This window comes from Peromyscus eremicus, chromosome 1 (assembly GCF_949786415.1).
Source record: "Peromyscus eremicus chromosome 1, PerEre_H2_v1, whole genome shotgun sequence".
In the NCBI taxonomy this organism is placed as follows: domain Eukaryota; kingdom Metazoa; phylum Chordata; class Mammalia; order Rodentia; family Cricetidae; genus Peromyscus; species Peromyscus eremicus.
This window is the reverse complement of record NC_081416.1, coordinates 99,020,081-99,036,545: the sequence shown is the minus strand read 5'-3', so window position 1 is coordinate 99,036,545 and position 16,465 is coordinate 99,020,081. Positions and strand designations below refer to the sequence as shown.

Genomic DNA, 16,465 nt, shown 5'->3' with positions numbered 1-16,465 from the left:
AGGGACTTTCTGAGAAGCAGAATTATAAGTAATAGCCTCAAGTAAAAAAAGATCTCTCTGTGCTGTGATTTGAATTCTAGGTCATGTATCTATAATGTGTCTTTTATTTATGCAGAAGGTAGTTTTGGAACATCTGCATTGTACCCTACCTAACCTCCAGCAGCTTCTTACTACTCTCAAGACAACATAGAAAACCTTGGGAAACCTTGAAAGGCCTATGTTCTCTACTAACTTCTTTTTAATATTCAGGTATCATGCACACACCCTAAAATTCACCATCTGAAAGGATACAGGCTGATGATTTTAGTATTTGTACAGGATTTTACAGCTGTCACACTATTCTCTCCAGAATATTTCTCTCATCCCCAAAAGAAACACTGTACCCCTTCTGCTGCTGCTCTCTGTTCTCTGCACCTCCCAGTCGGCAGCCGTTAGTACTTCTGTCTCTAGATTTTTCCTCTTATGTGGTAGTGACATTTGTGTTAGGTCTCAAAGACTAATGAAATGGCATTCTCCCACTCACAGAAATTTGGTAATAGCTTTAAAAAGAAGAAAGAATCAATACAAAGGCAAGAATTGGAATGAATGTATGTATGTCCTTAGTAGACAGTGGTTGAAGAAGAAAAACTTTTTGTTTGTTTGTTTGTTTTGTTTTGTTTTGTTTTTTGAGTCAGGGTTTCTCTGTGTAGCCCTGGCTGTCCTGAAACTCACTCTGTAGAGCAGGCTGGCCTCAAACTCTCAGGTCTGCCACCTCTGCCTCCAAAGTGCTGGGATTAAAGGTGTGCACCACTATGCCCAGGCTCAAAGAAAAAAAACATTTTCTTTGTTTTTGTTTTTTGAGACAAGGTTTTTTGTTTTGTTTTGTTTGTTTGTTTGTTTGTTTTTGTATAGCCCTGGCTGTCTTGGAACTGCTCTGTAGACCAGGATGGCCTCAAACTCACAGATATCCAACTGCCTCTGCTTCCTGAATGCTGGGATTAAAGGTCTGTGCTACCACCTCCCTGTGAAGAAACCCTTTTTAAGTCATCTGTTCATCCCTTATCTTACATAAACTGCATATAAACAGTTTTCTATTTTTTGTGTAGTACCAGTGGTTCTCAAACTTTTTATTTGTTTGTTTGTTTCAGAACCACTTTTTGCTCTTAAAAACTATTGGAACCCAAGAAGATTGTGTTAGTGTGGAATGTAATTACTATATTATAAATTTAAACTGAGAAATTTTAAGACAATAGAATGTTCAAGAACAGATTTCTCTGACTACCAGAGTCATTGGGTCATCCATATTACCCATCCTCTGAAAACTCTACAACATGCCTCTGGAGGGAATGAGAGTGGAAAAGATTAATTATGTCTCAGTGTTCATAGGAAAATAATTGAGACCTTAAGGGCTTTGTAAATGAGTCTTCAAGATCTTTCCTGTGTTTCCTTAATTCCACCTTAAAACTTCTGCCATCTACTTAATAACTTTATTGCTGCTTTGAATTGGAAGAATTCTAAGACTAAAATTGAAGACCTGATTATTTGACTGGAGTTCTGGAGATCGGGAACATTACCTTGTCAAGAGCTGCAGCTTCTTCCCAGAGCCTGGTCTTGGTAGGAGGAAACCGCACTTACAGATGGAGTAGAATTGGGTAGAAAAGGACAAATCACGTGTGTTCATTTCAGGCAGTGAACCCATTGGATTACCACTGAGCTAACTTTGGCAATTTATTTATTTATTTATTTATTTATTTATTTATTTATTTATTTATTTTGGTTTTTTTTTGAGACAGGGTTTCTCTGTGTAGCTTTGCGCCTTTCCTGGAACTCGTTTTGTAGACCAGGCTGGCCTCGAACTCACAGAGATCCACCTGGCTCTGCCTCCCGAGTGCTGGGATTAAAGACGTGCGCCACCACCGCCTGGCTTTGGCAATTTATAACTTAACTTGCATACTTCTATACAGTATGCTTGACTGCTTATGAGTCTCTCTTGACATGTAATTAACTATAAGCAAAAATGATGTAATTTAGAGAGTTTTAGTTTATGTTTTACTAGTGTGTTAGATTTAATAACTTGTTTGGAAAGGTTTGAGTAAATAGAGACCAATTATTGTTGCCTTCAATTCACTTAAGATTCAGTTCTCAAAAGTGTTTATTTCTCAGCTATACACACTTCCTATTTCTTTTACCCAGTAAAGGCCGCAGAATTACCTGGTAACACCTGGTTTGCTATATCAGTAGAGCAACCAAAAAGTGAACGGACCAAGACTGCATTTGAAAATTGCACATGAAAGTTCAAGCTCTAGTTATAGTATTGATGATGGAAAGCACATAGGCATGGTGCCTTTCCATTCCCAGGTCACCATGTATCTAGTTACTCCATGGTGGAACTGTTGCATGAATCCTAAATGGTCTTATAATAAAAACCTGGAACTAGGTATCAGGGTGAAAGCTGAAAGATCAGAGAAGCAGAGCAAGCCACAGCCACCACCTCTTACCTCATCAACTCCTCAGTCTTCAAGAGCCAGTTCCTGTCTCTTCCCCCCTATATTCCTTTCTCTACCCAGCCATATCACTTCCTGTCTCAACCTTCCTAGTGCTGGGATTAAAGGTATGTGATCCCACTGCCTGACCTCTGTGGCTAACTCTGTGGCTGGCTCTGTCCTCTGATCTTCAGGCAAGTTTTATTTCTTAGATTACAAGCACTATATCACCACAGGAACCAACTCAAAAGTACTTTAGGTCAAGCAAAAGTGAGCAAGGATGGTGAGAGATATATATGTCCCACTCTTCCTGAGCGCAGTTCACTGTCTGTGCATTTATCCTCAGATTTCTGCCTTCTGCAGCTTCAGAATTCTTATGAAAGCCTCTTTAACCTGCATCCTTATCCAAGTACACATCAACCCCCTGGGGTTTCTTCATTATTACGTACTCTATATCCAATCTCCATATGTACCACCAACTTTACCATGATAGAACTTTTAGGCAGCTTACATAACAGATGATATTGTACTGAGAATTGTAACTTTAAAGAAAGGGAAATGTCAAATAGGTTTCATTTAAGGGTCTGTTATAATAAGTGAACAGCTGGTTAGAGTCTGAAGTGTTCTAAACCTGCTAGGCCAAGTCCTTTAACACCATCATAGGCATGCATCAAAACATTAAGTAGTACTCTGTTAATATTTATAATTTTTATGCACTAGTTAAAATTTAAAATAAGTATTTTATTTGAATTTAATAATTTAATTTGGATGAAATTTATTTGGTGATGTATTATTTTATTCTTAATAGTGTACAGCATGATAGATTTCACAGTGACATTTTCACACACACACACACACACACATACACGCACACACTTACACACTCTTAGACTTAGTTATTTGCCCTTTACCGACCTCTTCCAGTTTAGAAGAGGTCTTTCCTCTGCTCTTACAATGTTCTTTCTCCTTCCATATCATATATGGTGGGGAGTACATGTGTACCCATGTAAATTTAATTTAGACTCTACAGATGAAAAATGCAGTGTTTGTTATTCTGAGTCTTGTTTATTTTACTTAACACTATGATCTCCAGTTCCATCCATTTTCTTACAGAAGTCATCATTTTGTTCTTCATTATAACTTAATAAAATCCCATTGTTCATATAAGTATTTGTCTTTATAGTTTTTTTTTTTTAATCTGTTCAGCCTTTTAGGATGGTTCCATATCTTGGCTCCATTTTGAATTTATTTTTGGTCAGGATATGGATCTGGTTTCATTCTTACATGTGGATATCTAGTTTTCGAAGATCCATGTGTTAAAGAGGCTTTTCCCACTGAATATTTATGATACTTTGTCACACATGAGGTGGTCATAGATGTGCGGGTTTATTTCTGGGTCCTCTGTTCTGTTCCACTGTTTTGTGTCTGGTTTGTGCCAGTGCCATGCTGCTTTGTTAAGATAGCACATTGTCTTTTATAGCTATAAATGAAATGTTTACTATTTACAAGAAGTTTAGTGTCACTTGTCAAAACTGATGTTATGAGAGGGGTTAGCTTTTTAAGTTCAAATGTTTCTAAAACTGAATTTGAGCTTGGTTTGGTGGTACACACCTTTAATTCCAGCCCTCTGGAAGGCAGAGGCAGGCTGATTGCTGTGAGTTCAAGGCCAGCCTGGTCGACACAGTGAGTTTCAGGACACCCAGGAGTTAAGTAGAGAGAACTTGTCTTAAAATGAAATTGAATTTGAAATTAGAGATCTTGAAACACAAGCTGTTAATGGAATTGAGAAGTGTCTGGAACACTAAGTCCTGGGGTTTGCCTTGGTGCTCTAGTTTCTGGTGCTTGTTAGGTCTTCTCTACACCATGTCTCAAAAGAATTTTCTTTTTAATAACAATTGTCTTTCTGCCCCAGAACTGTCTTGTGTTTCTTTAATATCTGGTACCTCCTTTGTTTTGTTTCATCTTCTACTAGGACCCATACCTGTATAAGTTCCTCTTGCCCTTTCCACTTTTAGTAACCCAAGTTTTGAAAGATCGGGTATGTAAAACAAGTAGAAGAGTAGTTGTGTTTGCATCAGCGCATCTGAGGTTTTAGAGAAGGTGAAGTCTTCACCATAGGAAGAAGTAGGTCATGCCAGGTGTGGCAGTTCAACCTTGCAATCTAAGCACGTGGACTTTGGGGGGTGACGGAGGCAAGAAGCACCATGGTTTCAAGGCCAGCCTCGGTTGTGGTATGAGACCTTATTTCAAAAATCAAAATTGGCCGGGCGGTGGTGGCGCATGCCTTTAATCCCAGCACTCGGGAAGCAGAGGCAGGCGGATCTCTGTGAGTTCAAGGCCAGTCTGGTCTACAGAGGAGTTCCAGGAAAGGTGCAAAACTACACAGAGATACTCTGTCTCAAAAAACCAAAAAAAAAAAAAAAAAAAAATCAAAATCAAAATTGAAAGAAAGAAAGCATTTGTGCCCTGTTCTGCCAGGAAAGCCCTCCTCTAGAGTATACTGATTGCTTTACTATGCTTACTAACTGGTGAAATCTTGTTTGCTTAGCTACAGAACTGGGGCTAGCAGTACCCTGTTTAGAAGTTGCAAAAGAAGGGATTCTTCAAATATTCATTTTTCTTACTTCATCATCTTATTAATGTAACAATGTCTCATAAGTAAACTCTTAACATGTATTAATTTCTTATTTTAAAGTGAAGATAAGAATATAAGTAAGGAGCAAGAGAGGGCCAGAAAAATGGCTCAGGAGTTAGAGCTTTGTTCTTGCAGGGGACCAGGGTTCAATTCCCAGCACCCACATGACAACTCACAACTATCTGTAACTCCAGTTCTAGAGGATCTGACACCTTCTTCTGACTTCCACAGGCACCAGGAATATGTGGTACATAGATATACATGTGGTAGAAACACTCTTACATATAAAATAACATAAATAAATCTTAAGAAAAAAAGATTACACCTGTTTCTGCTCTAATCTGATGAAGGCTAATATTAGTTTTCCTCTTACAGGGCTTATATATCTTTCTGGCATTAAAATAGAGAGTGGTTGCTTCATCTGAGTGACCAAGCAGGACCAACACAGTTATAGTTCATGGGGAATTTCCAAAAGATACTTTTGGTGCTCTTCCTCCTCCTAGCCTTTGTCTTCATTTGGTAAGACAGGCAGATGTACCAGGAAACTGGGGAGGTTTTTTGTTGTTGTTCTTGCTCCAAATAGAAATGTTCTAAAATGTACCTGTTGCGTGTGAATTCAGAAATTTGTCTTTTAAGTGAAGAGAAAGCATATGGTTGTTTGTGATTTTTGTCAGCTAGGATTTTTTCCTCAGCCATATGGAAACAGGAATTTTATTTATCTCATTTCCTCTTAAAGCATGATTGATTGCAGCTAGATATTCAGAACTTGTAAGACTGAAAAAATCGACTCAAGTCAGTGGGAAAGCAACAGATTATGAAAGATAGGGTGTTTAGGCTCTTAAAAAAAAAATTGTGTGTGTGTGTGTGTAGCATACCAACCTAAAGTTGATGATATGTTTGTGAAAGATAAATAGACAAAAATATGAGTGAATATTTATCCAATCTTAGTGTTAGAGTGTGATTTTAAAGTATTCCAGCAAAGACAAAAGTACTACATGGGAAAATAGTAATTGATTTGACAATTCCAAATTTAACACACGCATCTCTTGTGCGTGTGTGTGTGTGTGTGTGTGTGTGTGTGTGTGTGTGTGTGTTTGCACCATGCACATGTAGGTGCCAATAGAGGCCAGAGGGAATCAGATCCCCTGGAACTGGAGTCACAGGAGGTTGTGAGCTGCCTGACGTAGATGCTTAGAACCCAACTCTGGGTCCTCTGCAAGAGCAGCAAGCACTTAACCTCTGAGCCATCTCTTAGCCCCAACAATCCCAGTTTTTAAAAATGCATGACAACAACAGCAGATGACATTTATTGAGCTAAGTATCAAGCCTGGTGCTTTATATCTAGGTAAGAATCCTAGCAGGGAGGAGAGTTAGACATGTTGCCCTAGAGCACACAATCTATACTCCTGGCCTACTTCCTAGTCTTGTAACACATTTCCTCACTGTTTTCTATATATACCATCACTTAGCAGATAACACCTCTGTTAGTCTTCTGTTATCGCAGTATTCCACTGTAAGATACTAAGTCTATATTAATTAGGATAAAAACTAAATGACTACATCAGCAAGACCCCTAAATGATGGTTCATACAAGATAAATCCTAACTACTTCTCATGAAGTAGTTAAAGGTTATTAAGTGGGTTCGGTCTGCTGAAGTTATTCAAGGATCCAGGTACCAGAGTGGCTATATTACTTAACTCTCATCATTGGCCTGACCAGGTTCTGACTTATTTAGATTCTAGCCAGTGGGTAAGAGTGTGAGAACATGGAGAAGACATACCTATATTTTCCTGAGATCTAGTCTGAACAGTGGCATGCATTAATTACTTTGCTCATATTATAATAGAGAAAGCTTAGTGGCCTGGCCATACCTAGCAATAGTAGAGAAGGCTAGGAAGTGCAGTCTCACTGTATACAGATTGGGGTAGACAAACACAGTTTCTTCCACAACTACTGCTTCTAGACACCTGATAAGTTACTAGTCACATGATAACATAGAAGTTAATATGAGGTGCTAGAGAAGATGGCTTATCGGCTAAGAGCACTGACCGCTCTTCCAGAGGACCCAGGTTCAATTCCCAGCACCCACATGGCAGCTCACACTGTCTGTAATTCCAGGATTCAACACCCTCATGCAAGTATAACACTAATGCACATAAAATAAATAAGTTAAAAAGTGTGTGATTTAAAAAAAAAGAAGTTAATATGAAAAATAAAAGCACCTAACAGAAAAAAGATACAAATTCAGTTTTAAAAAGAGAAGTACAGAAGACTAGTTGATAGTTGATTTTTGACAGAATACCAGAAAGAGTACTCTATGAGCAGGTGGTACTGGTCAAAGCTGAAGGTCCACATGCACAGAAAATGGTTAAACCACTACTGCCATGTATAAAAGATAATTTAAAATGAACTAGAGACTTAAAGGTCAATGCTAAAACTATAAAACTCTTAGGGAGTAAAGTATAAATCTATATGACCTTAGGCAATGCTTTTTTAAATATCACCAAAAGCATAATCAAGTGGGGAGGGAGGTTGCTGAATTGAAAGCTAGGAAGAAAATGAAAACATAACTACAGAATATTGGGGGGACTTCCAAAAAATTATGTATCTGAAGCTGTGTATGTTGGTACATTTGGGAAGTGAAATCAGGAACTTCAGGAGTTGAGCTGCCTAGGACTCTATTCTCTCTCTCTCTCTCTCTCTCTCTCTCTCTCTCTCTCTCTCTCTCTCTCTCTCTCTCTCCCCACACACACACACACAGAGAGAGAGAGAGAGAGAGAGAGAGAGAGAGAGAGAGAGAGAGAGAGAACTCTGTTTTGTTAAGAATTCAACATCCATCATATAGAAAGAAATCTTATACCTAAATAATCTTTGACTTGAACCTTGTATAGTATCTCTGGTCTTCACAAAGCCCGGAAAAGCAAGTAATATTTTCATTTTACTAATCAGGAAACTGAATCTCAAGCATAACACTGAGGGTCAGTTTCTTAGCTCAACTAAACACACTCACACACAAGACTACTATGCTAGTAGTATTCATAGTCAGCCCTGCAGCCCTGGTCTACTCAGAACAATACAGAGCAAAAGTGAGAGTCTACCAGCAAAGCAGCACCCAGAGTTCCTCTTTGTGGGAACCGTCTGTGCAACAGCTCATGCAGCTACTGAGAGCTACCCCCTCCCATTCCAGCCCACTTCCCCCAGTTTCCTAGATGAGATTCACATCCAACAAAATGAAGTCAGTATGGGGTTTTGTTTTTTTATTCTTTTTTTTTTGGTTTTTCGAGACAGGGTTTCTTTGTGTAGCTTTGCGCCTTTCCTGGGACTCACTTGGTAGCCCAGGCTGGCCTGGAACTCACAGAGATCCGCCTGGCTCTGCCTCCCAAGTGCTGGGATTAAAGGCGTGTGCCACCACTGCCCGGCTTGTTTTTTTATTCTTTTAGATACAATTTTATTTTTAATATAGAAAACATTTAAAACAAAAAATGTTCAAAAATCAAATCCACTAACTCAAGACGCTCTTACTTTCGTCAGTAATCCCTCACTTCCTTCTCGCCCAGCCCTTCCTCTGTCACTCTCTTCATTTCTTCCCTTTTCATTAAAACTGTTAATCACTAACCCAGGATGATGGGAATTTCACCTCTGCTGTCTTCCCACAAACCCCTGATGATTGTGAACTCACAGGGAGTTAAGAAGCAGAGGGAGTTTTTCTGAAGACTCCAAAGTCATGAACACATGAATCATGGTTGTGTCCTGTAGAATTGCTTGCCTCTCCCTAGGAGTTGAACCTTCCTGATGATTTCTGCTGCCCAGCCTGGGTTATCTCTAATTCCTGGTCATCTTATATCTGTCTTCTGAAATGAGGTGTCTTAGACTCATATTCAATAATAAACAAATTCCCTACTTCTTCAGCTTTAAGTATATATAGATAATGAAGGAAACGGGCTAAACTGAAAGTCCTATTTTTTAAATTCAATTGATGATATATTTCCCCATGTTTACAGTTACTTGTACTTTATAAAACTTAACAGTTTTTGCCTCAGCCTCCTATGTACCTGGGACTACTACTCAGCCTGAGTAGGCTTATACTTAAATCCTTCCAGTAATGTTTAAATTTTCATCCCTATACTGGGAAATTACTTTTTTCTTCTCTTTTGTTTTTGCTAGTTTTGAATGATTTTTCTTGCATTATATCTTATTTGTTTATATTTCTTATAAACACTACTGATACAATATTAGTATTTTGTTGTTGTTGTTGTTTTCGAGACAGGGTTTCTCTGTGTAGCTTTGCGCCTTTCCTGGAACTCGCTTTGTAGACCAGACTGGCCTCGAACTCGCAGAGATCCGCCTGGCTCTGCCTCCTGAGTGCTGGGATTAAAGGCATGCGCCACCACTGCCCAGCTACAATATTGGTATTTTTTAAAAAGCAGCTTTCTTAATCTTTTTTTTTAAAGTTATTTATTTTTTACTTTATGTGGGTGCTGGGAATCAAACCCAGATCTTCTGCAAGTACAACAATTGCTCATAACCACTGAGCCATCCCTTCAGCTCCAGCTTTCTTAATCTTGATACCACAGAATTCATCCTTTATGAGTACAAAATTCAGTAATTTTCTTAGAAAATAAATATTTATACAGCCTTTTCCACCACCCCAAAAGTTTCCTTGCAGCTGTGTACAGTTAGTCCTTGCTCCTACCCTCTGGTCTAGTCTGCTTTCTGTCTGTGGATTCACCTTCTCTGGACATTTATATGAATGGAATCAGATACTGTGGTTAGGTCTGACTTCTTTCAGTTAGCACTTTTTTTTTAAGCCTTCTTCACATTGTAGCATGTAGTTCACCTTTGGTTGCTGGATAGTACTGTAATTATTTTTGCAATGTCATGTTTTTGTTTATTAGCTTCTCATTTGAAAGATATAAGATTTTTTTCCCTGGAGTTTGGCTATTATGAATAATTTTCTACAAATATCTGTGTATGTTGTGGATAGATACATGGCATGTAGGAGAGGGCTTGTTGAATCATGGTGTATTTTTGAGTAACTTTTTTAAGAAACTAAAAACTATTTTTTAATTTACCAATATTTACTGTTTGCTGCCTTTGGGTCATAGCCATTCTTGCTGTGGTGTTTCATTGTGGTTTGGTTTGGTTTGCTTGTTTTGTTTTTACATTGTGTGTGTGTGTGTGTGTGTGTGTGTGTGTGTGTGTGTGTGTGTGTGGTCATGAATGTGGGTTTTTTACTCCGTGGATCCCAAGTGTCCAACTCAAGACATCAGGCTTGCCAGCAGGTGCCTTTACCTGATGAGCAATCTCTTAAGTACTTGCTTTCATTTTATTTTCCAATGCTTGGAAAAAATCCTAGGGCCCTATGCATGTGAAGCAAATGCACTGCCCCTGTGTTATATCCCCAGCCCTCAGTACTGTTCTAATGTGCATCCTTCTAATGATTAATGATGTTGGATCCCTTCAGGGGCTCAGCAGTATGTCATGTCGGTGAAACGTTTACATAGATCCTTTGTCAATTTTTAAAATTATGTTGTGTTTCTTACTGAATTATGAGCTTATATTTTCTATTTTTCCTTTCCTTTTATTTTTTTTATTTACTTATTTCAAGTCCTATGTATTTGTCTGTGTAGCCCTGGCTGTCCTGGAACTCACTCTGTACACCACACTAGCCTCAAACTCAGAGATCCACCTGCTTCTGCCTCCCAAGTTCTGGTATTAAAAGTGTGCACCTCATGGCCAGCTATGGTCTTATATATTCTAAACAAAAGTTCTTTTTCAGAAACTCTGTTTGCAAGCATTTCACCCAGGCTGTGGATTCTTATTTTTATGGTTTTATTTATTTTTATTTTATGTATGAATATTTTGCCTGCATATACGTAAGTGCACCGTGTGCATGCAGTGGCCTGGGAGGCCAGAAGAGGGTGTCTGATTCCCTGAAACTGGAGTTCAGATGGTTGTAAGCCACCCTATCGGAGCTGGGATCCAAACCTGGGTCCTCTGCAAAATCAGCCATGCTCTTAACTACTGAGCCATCCTCCAGGTGCCAGATTCTTATTTTTAAGTTATATGTTTTGAAGTTTACAGTTTTTGTGTAATCTAATTTGTTTATTGATGTCATGGTTTGGGTATCTGTGGGAGTTCCGCTCCAACCTGTTGAAGGATTGGTTCTTGTGGGGAGGAGAAAGGAATGAGGAAGTATTAGATAGACATATAGACGGAGATGACAAGAAAGAGACACAGGATTGCTTCGGGAGGGCCTTGGGTCAATACCCAGTTGCCTTGAGGTTTATTCCAAAGGGCTTTTTATACAATGCCAAGGGGTTAGGCAAAAGACCTCCCCCTTTCAAGATCAAAGCACAACGTACAGCCAAGTGTAGACCCTTCAAAACACATGGTAACCATGCCCATGGCCAATTCATCCCATTATACAGCTCTGCTGGGTAAAGCAAGCTTAGATTCTCTGACCCTGAGTAAGATCTCACTAGAAAGCCTCTGTGGTCCCCCACAGGTATCATAGCTGAGAGAAATGTTAACCTTTTCTAAGATCATAGAACTTCTCTGATATTCTCTCTAGAAGTTTTATAGTTTTAGCTCTTATATTTATGTCTGCTATTGATTTTTAATTGCATTTTATATTTGATGTGAGTTAACAGTCTAACTTAGGTTTTGTAGATTTGTTTCTTGTATATGATTATTTTATCCATCATCCCAGCACTTTGTGCTAAATACTTAATTCTCTTCCCATTGAATTTCCTTGGCTCCTTTGAAATCTTGTAACAAAAAGATATAATGGTTTCTTCCTGAATTCTTAGTTCTGTTAATTTTTTTATTACTTAAATTTGTTCTTGGATAATTTCATACATGTGTATAATGTATACTGATTATTCCCAACCTCTATTCTCTTTTTTTTACCCTCCCACTACTGTCTGACTCCCTGAATCACTTTCTGCATCACTTTCTTACATGCCTGCCTATTTGCCTTGTTTTATGACCCACTAAGTTTAACCAAGACCATCTCTGTGACCAAGGGTGAGTTGAGTCTGGTGGGCTTAACAGTGGGTGTACAACTGAAGATACTGATGCCCCTTTTCCCAGAATCTATCAATAGTCTAGGAATTAGAGGTAGAACCCCACAAGTTCTTTCCCTATCCATAACTGATTGTTGACAAGCAGTTTTATGTAGTCCCAGGGCAAGTACCCATAGCTGCTCTGATTTCATGATTGCAGTGATTGTGTTATGCTCAGAGAATGGCATTTCACAGCTCTTTTTCCTGTGTTCCAATTTTTGCATTCTTCTCACTATCTTCTGCAGTGTTCTCTCAGTCTTAGAGGAAGTGGTATAAATGTCTCATTTAGGGCTGGGCCCTCAGCCATCACTTATTTTCAGTGTCTTGGGCAGCCATGAGTCTCTACATTCACAATCATCCCTGCTGAGATAGGCTTCTTTGGTTAAGGTTAAGAGTAGCTGTTGTCAGTAGGTATAGACAGATTCTTAGAAGTTAGTTTGACTCTATATCAATTTGGCTAAACCTCAATAGTATGCATTTCTCCTGTGGAGTGGGCCTGGAATCCCATTAGATGGTACTTAGCTGCCCTAATAGCCATCATGACACTCTCATGCTGCTGTGCATATCTTACCTGGCAGGTTGGTTTTGTAGTTCATAGGGTTCACAGCTAGGTGAGGTTGCTGATGCTTTTTCTCCTCCAGCTGCCTACATTGTACCTTCCAGCAGTTAGCAAACACTAAGGAAGTTTCTATTTCTAGCTCAGTTCCAGCTTGCTTTCCCTGTGTCTTGCAACCAAAATATGTGGTGTCTTCAACAATAAGCTCTTAGCCTCTAGTTCTTTGGGGCAACCAAGAAGACTGACAAGAGCCTCTGCTGTGTTAGGGACCTCTGTGACCTCTCTGACCAATACCTTTACAGAGGTATCCCATACCTGGCACAGGGAACTTTGCTTAGTAACTCACTGCTTCTAGGAGTTACTAGCCTTGTAGACTGTCTCCTTTCAATCTGTCTGTTGTATTTTTTTAATTTGGTTTCATGGTCGTTTCTATATTTTTTGTACTCCTTTTTTTTAGTTAACACCTCCACTAAATTTGACTTTTTTCTAGGTCCAAGAATTTATGAAGTCTCTTCAGTTTTTAGTATATATAGACATCAGCTGATAACTTACTAATTTTTTGAGAGTCTTATGACTTTTAGCTCTGGCTAACTTCTAACTCAACAATGATCTGCCTGCTCTGCTTCTTGAGTGCTAGTATTAAAGGCATACATCACTATACTTATCATTTTTATTACTAATTTTTATACTTTATTTCTTTTTTCCTAAATGTTACATTTAGTCATACCTCCGCTACAATAAGACCTAATTTAATACCTAAACTTGAAAGCTTTTAAGTGTGTATTTACTTTAGAAGACAGCTCTTCACCAGCATTCATTGCTCTCCACTTCCTGACTGTGGATGCAATGTGACCAGCTGCCTCAGGCTTCTGTTGCCATGACTTCCCTGCCATGACAGGCTGTACCTTTGATCAAGCTGTAATAAAACCTTCACTTGATTGCAAAAAAGAAGAAGAAGAAGAAGAAGGAGAAGAAGGAGAAGAAGGAGAAGAAGGAGAAGAAGGAGAAGAAGGAGAAGAAGGAGAAGAAGGAGAAGAAGGAGAGAAGAAGAAGAAGAAGAAGAAGAAGAAGAAGAAGAAGAAGAAGAAGAAGAAGAAGAAGAAGAAGAAGAAGAAGAAGACAGCTCTTTGCCAGGCTTAAGAAGTTACCACTTACACCAGTATCGCAGAGAAAATTGGTCATGGGAGCTTGTATTCTGGATTTTGGTACGGGTTTTTGTCTGGCATCTTTTAGGAAGAGCACATGAGTTTTCTTTTTTATACCGTGTGTGTGTGAGTGTGTGTGTGTGTGTGTGTGTGTGTATTGTTTGTTTGTTTTTGTTTTTGTTTTTTGCTACTACTGGTGCAACCAGTAGTTTTGGTGTCTGTCTGTCCTGGATCTCGCTCTGTAGAGCAGGCTGGCCTTGAACTCACAGAGATCCACCTGCCTCTGCCTCCCAAGTGCTGGAACTAAAGGTATAGGCCACCACCACCCAGCTTCTGCTACTTGAAGTTAAACTCATTGTTAATTTCCTTCTTTGTAGTTTGGATTGTTTCAAAATAATGCTAATCCTAAAAATGAGTTTGGAGTCTGTACATTCCTGTTAGAATTATTTTTAGGGAATAGAATATTTTATAGAAATATTTTTATAGAATGACCTCTTTGTTTCTTGAGTCCTTGGTTGCCTTCTTGTGTCTGTCTTTTGGGAGGTGTAACATTTATGTATACTTGAGATACCTTCCTTTCCAATGTGTTTGCTTCTAAGATGACATTTGGTAGTTACTTGTCTTGGATCTCTGTTCCCACCCACCATTCATCCTGTTACAGACTGGCTTCCACTTCCACTGTGTCAGTAAAGCCCTTCTCAGCAGTGTTAGTAGTGGCACCTTTGTTGTCCTTTAGCCTTATTACTCTTTACCTTACAGCACCACTTGCTACCACTCCCTTTTTCTCAGTCCTTCTCTTCTTCCTTCCTCCCCCACCCCCACCTCACTTCAGTAGTGTCTTTTATTTTTGGCTGGTCTTTCTCACTCACTAATGTAGTTGGAATAAAAAAATGAATAATATGAGATGGCATAACATTTTATAACAAAATAAAAAGCAATATCCTTTTTATTTTATTTTTTAAAAGATATATTTCCATTTGATCACCAAAAGAAAATTTTTGAAGTACAGGAAAAAAACCATAAAATCAAAGTAAATCCCACTCTGCGGAAGTTCAGTAACCATTGTCACTTTGGTGAGTTCTTTCTTTCTAGATGTGTATTTCATGTATTATTTCAAAAATAACATCACTTCTTTTTCTCTTAAGTGCTCTGAGTTATTTCTGACTTTAAGCATACTTGAAAATACTATTTTCAGTCAGGGATGGTGTTGCACAGCACTCCACAGGCAGAGACAGGAGCATTGCTCTAAGTTCAAGGCCAGCATGGTCTACATAGTGAGTTCCAGGCCAGCCATGGATGCACAAGACCCTGTCTCCAAAAAGATTTTAAGTATCTTTTCTTGATAACCACAAATTTTCTTAGCCCTTTCTGCTTTTATAAGTTTGAGGTGAACATCCTTTTCTAGAAATCTTGTACATGATGCAGTCTAGGGGTCTTGATCAGCTTTGTTTTCTCTGCCAGTTAAAGAATTATAAGTCAGGAAAAATCTGAAATGCAACCAGTGCAGCTTAGAAATCTCAAACATGAAGACAGAATCGGCAGTCGGGAATGAGGAAACACACAGAGAAAAGACTCTCTGCAAAGCAGAGGACCAGTCTCTAGTGGAGTGCTGGTGGCTATAAAGCCTTTGGGGAGCTTCCTCCCTAACTTAGAGTTAGTCAGTTTGAAGAAAGCACTGTCTCAGAACTGGTGTGTGGATGTCCTGAGCATGCCATGAGCTTTTTGTGCCAGTCCATCAGCAGAGGGCCTGCAAGCCTTTGTTTTAAGCTATTAGGCTTTTGTCCCAAGTCAATAGGATGAGAAAGAAGCTGACCATCTAGGAAATTCACCATCTTTATTACTTAGCCATGGCTCCTCTCCCTATCTGTCTGCCTGCTAGGGGGTCTAACTCCTAGTCTCTCATACACTTTGTTAGTAATTTTCTTTTTAAATCTTTTTTTTTTTGTCTGCATGTATGTCTGATGCCAGAAGAGGGCACCAGATCTCATTACAGATGGTTGTGAGCCACCATGTGGTTGCTAGGAATTGAACTCAGGGCCTTTGGAAGACCAGCCAGTGCTCTTAACCTCTGAGCCATCTCTCCAGCCCGCATTAGTAATTTTTTTAAAAGGTATCTTTAAGAAATGAATTTCCTGGTCAAAAACATTGTTAATTCTTTACTTGTAAACTGACCAGTTGACTGCTGGAAGACACTATTAGTTTACACTTCTCAAAGCAGTACATGTCAATGCCTGTCACTGCACCTGTGTCAACTGTGTTTCAAGCCTGGCATGACGGCGCACACCTCTAATTCCAGCACTTGGGAGGCAGAGGCAGACAGATCACTATGAATTTGAGGCCAGCTAGGTCTACAGCCAGTCAAGGCTACATAGTAAGAGACTGTCAAACAAACAAAACACCACACACACACACACACACACACACACACACACACACACAAAAACACTTTGAAAACAAACAAAAACCGTCCTTGTGTTTTCTAATTAAATAAATATAAATTATGGACAATTTAGATGAATGTAGACTTTTTCTTTCTCTTCCTGTTATAGTGATCTTCCTCCCTTTGCCTCCTCCAAATGTTTGCATTATAAGTGTTCAC

General features: G+C 39.0%; 1 protein-coding gene across 1 annotated transcript in view; it reads left to right on the top strand.

Moving 5' to 3' along the window:
- The window catches only part of Fchsd2 (FCH and double SH3 domains 2), a 212,099-nt gene that overhangs the window by 131,420 nt on the left and 64,214 nt on the right, over positions 1–16,465 (top strand). The window lies entirely within an intron of this gene.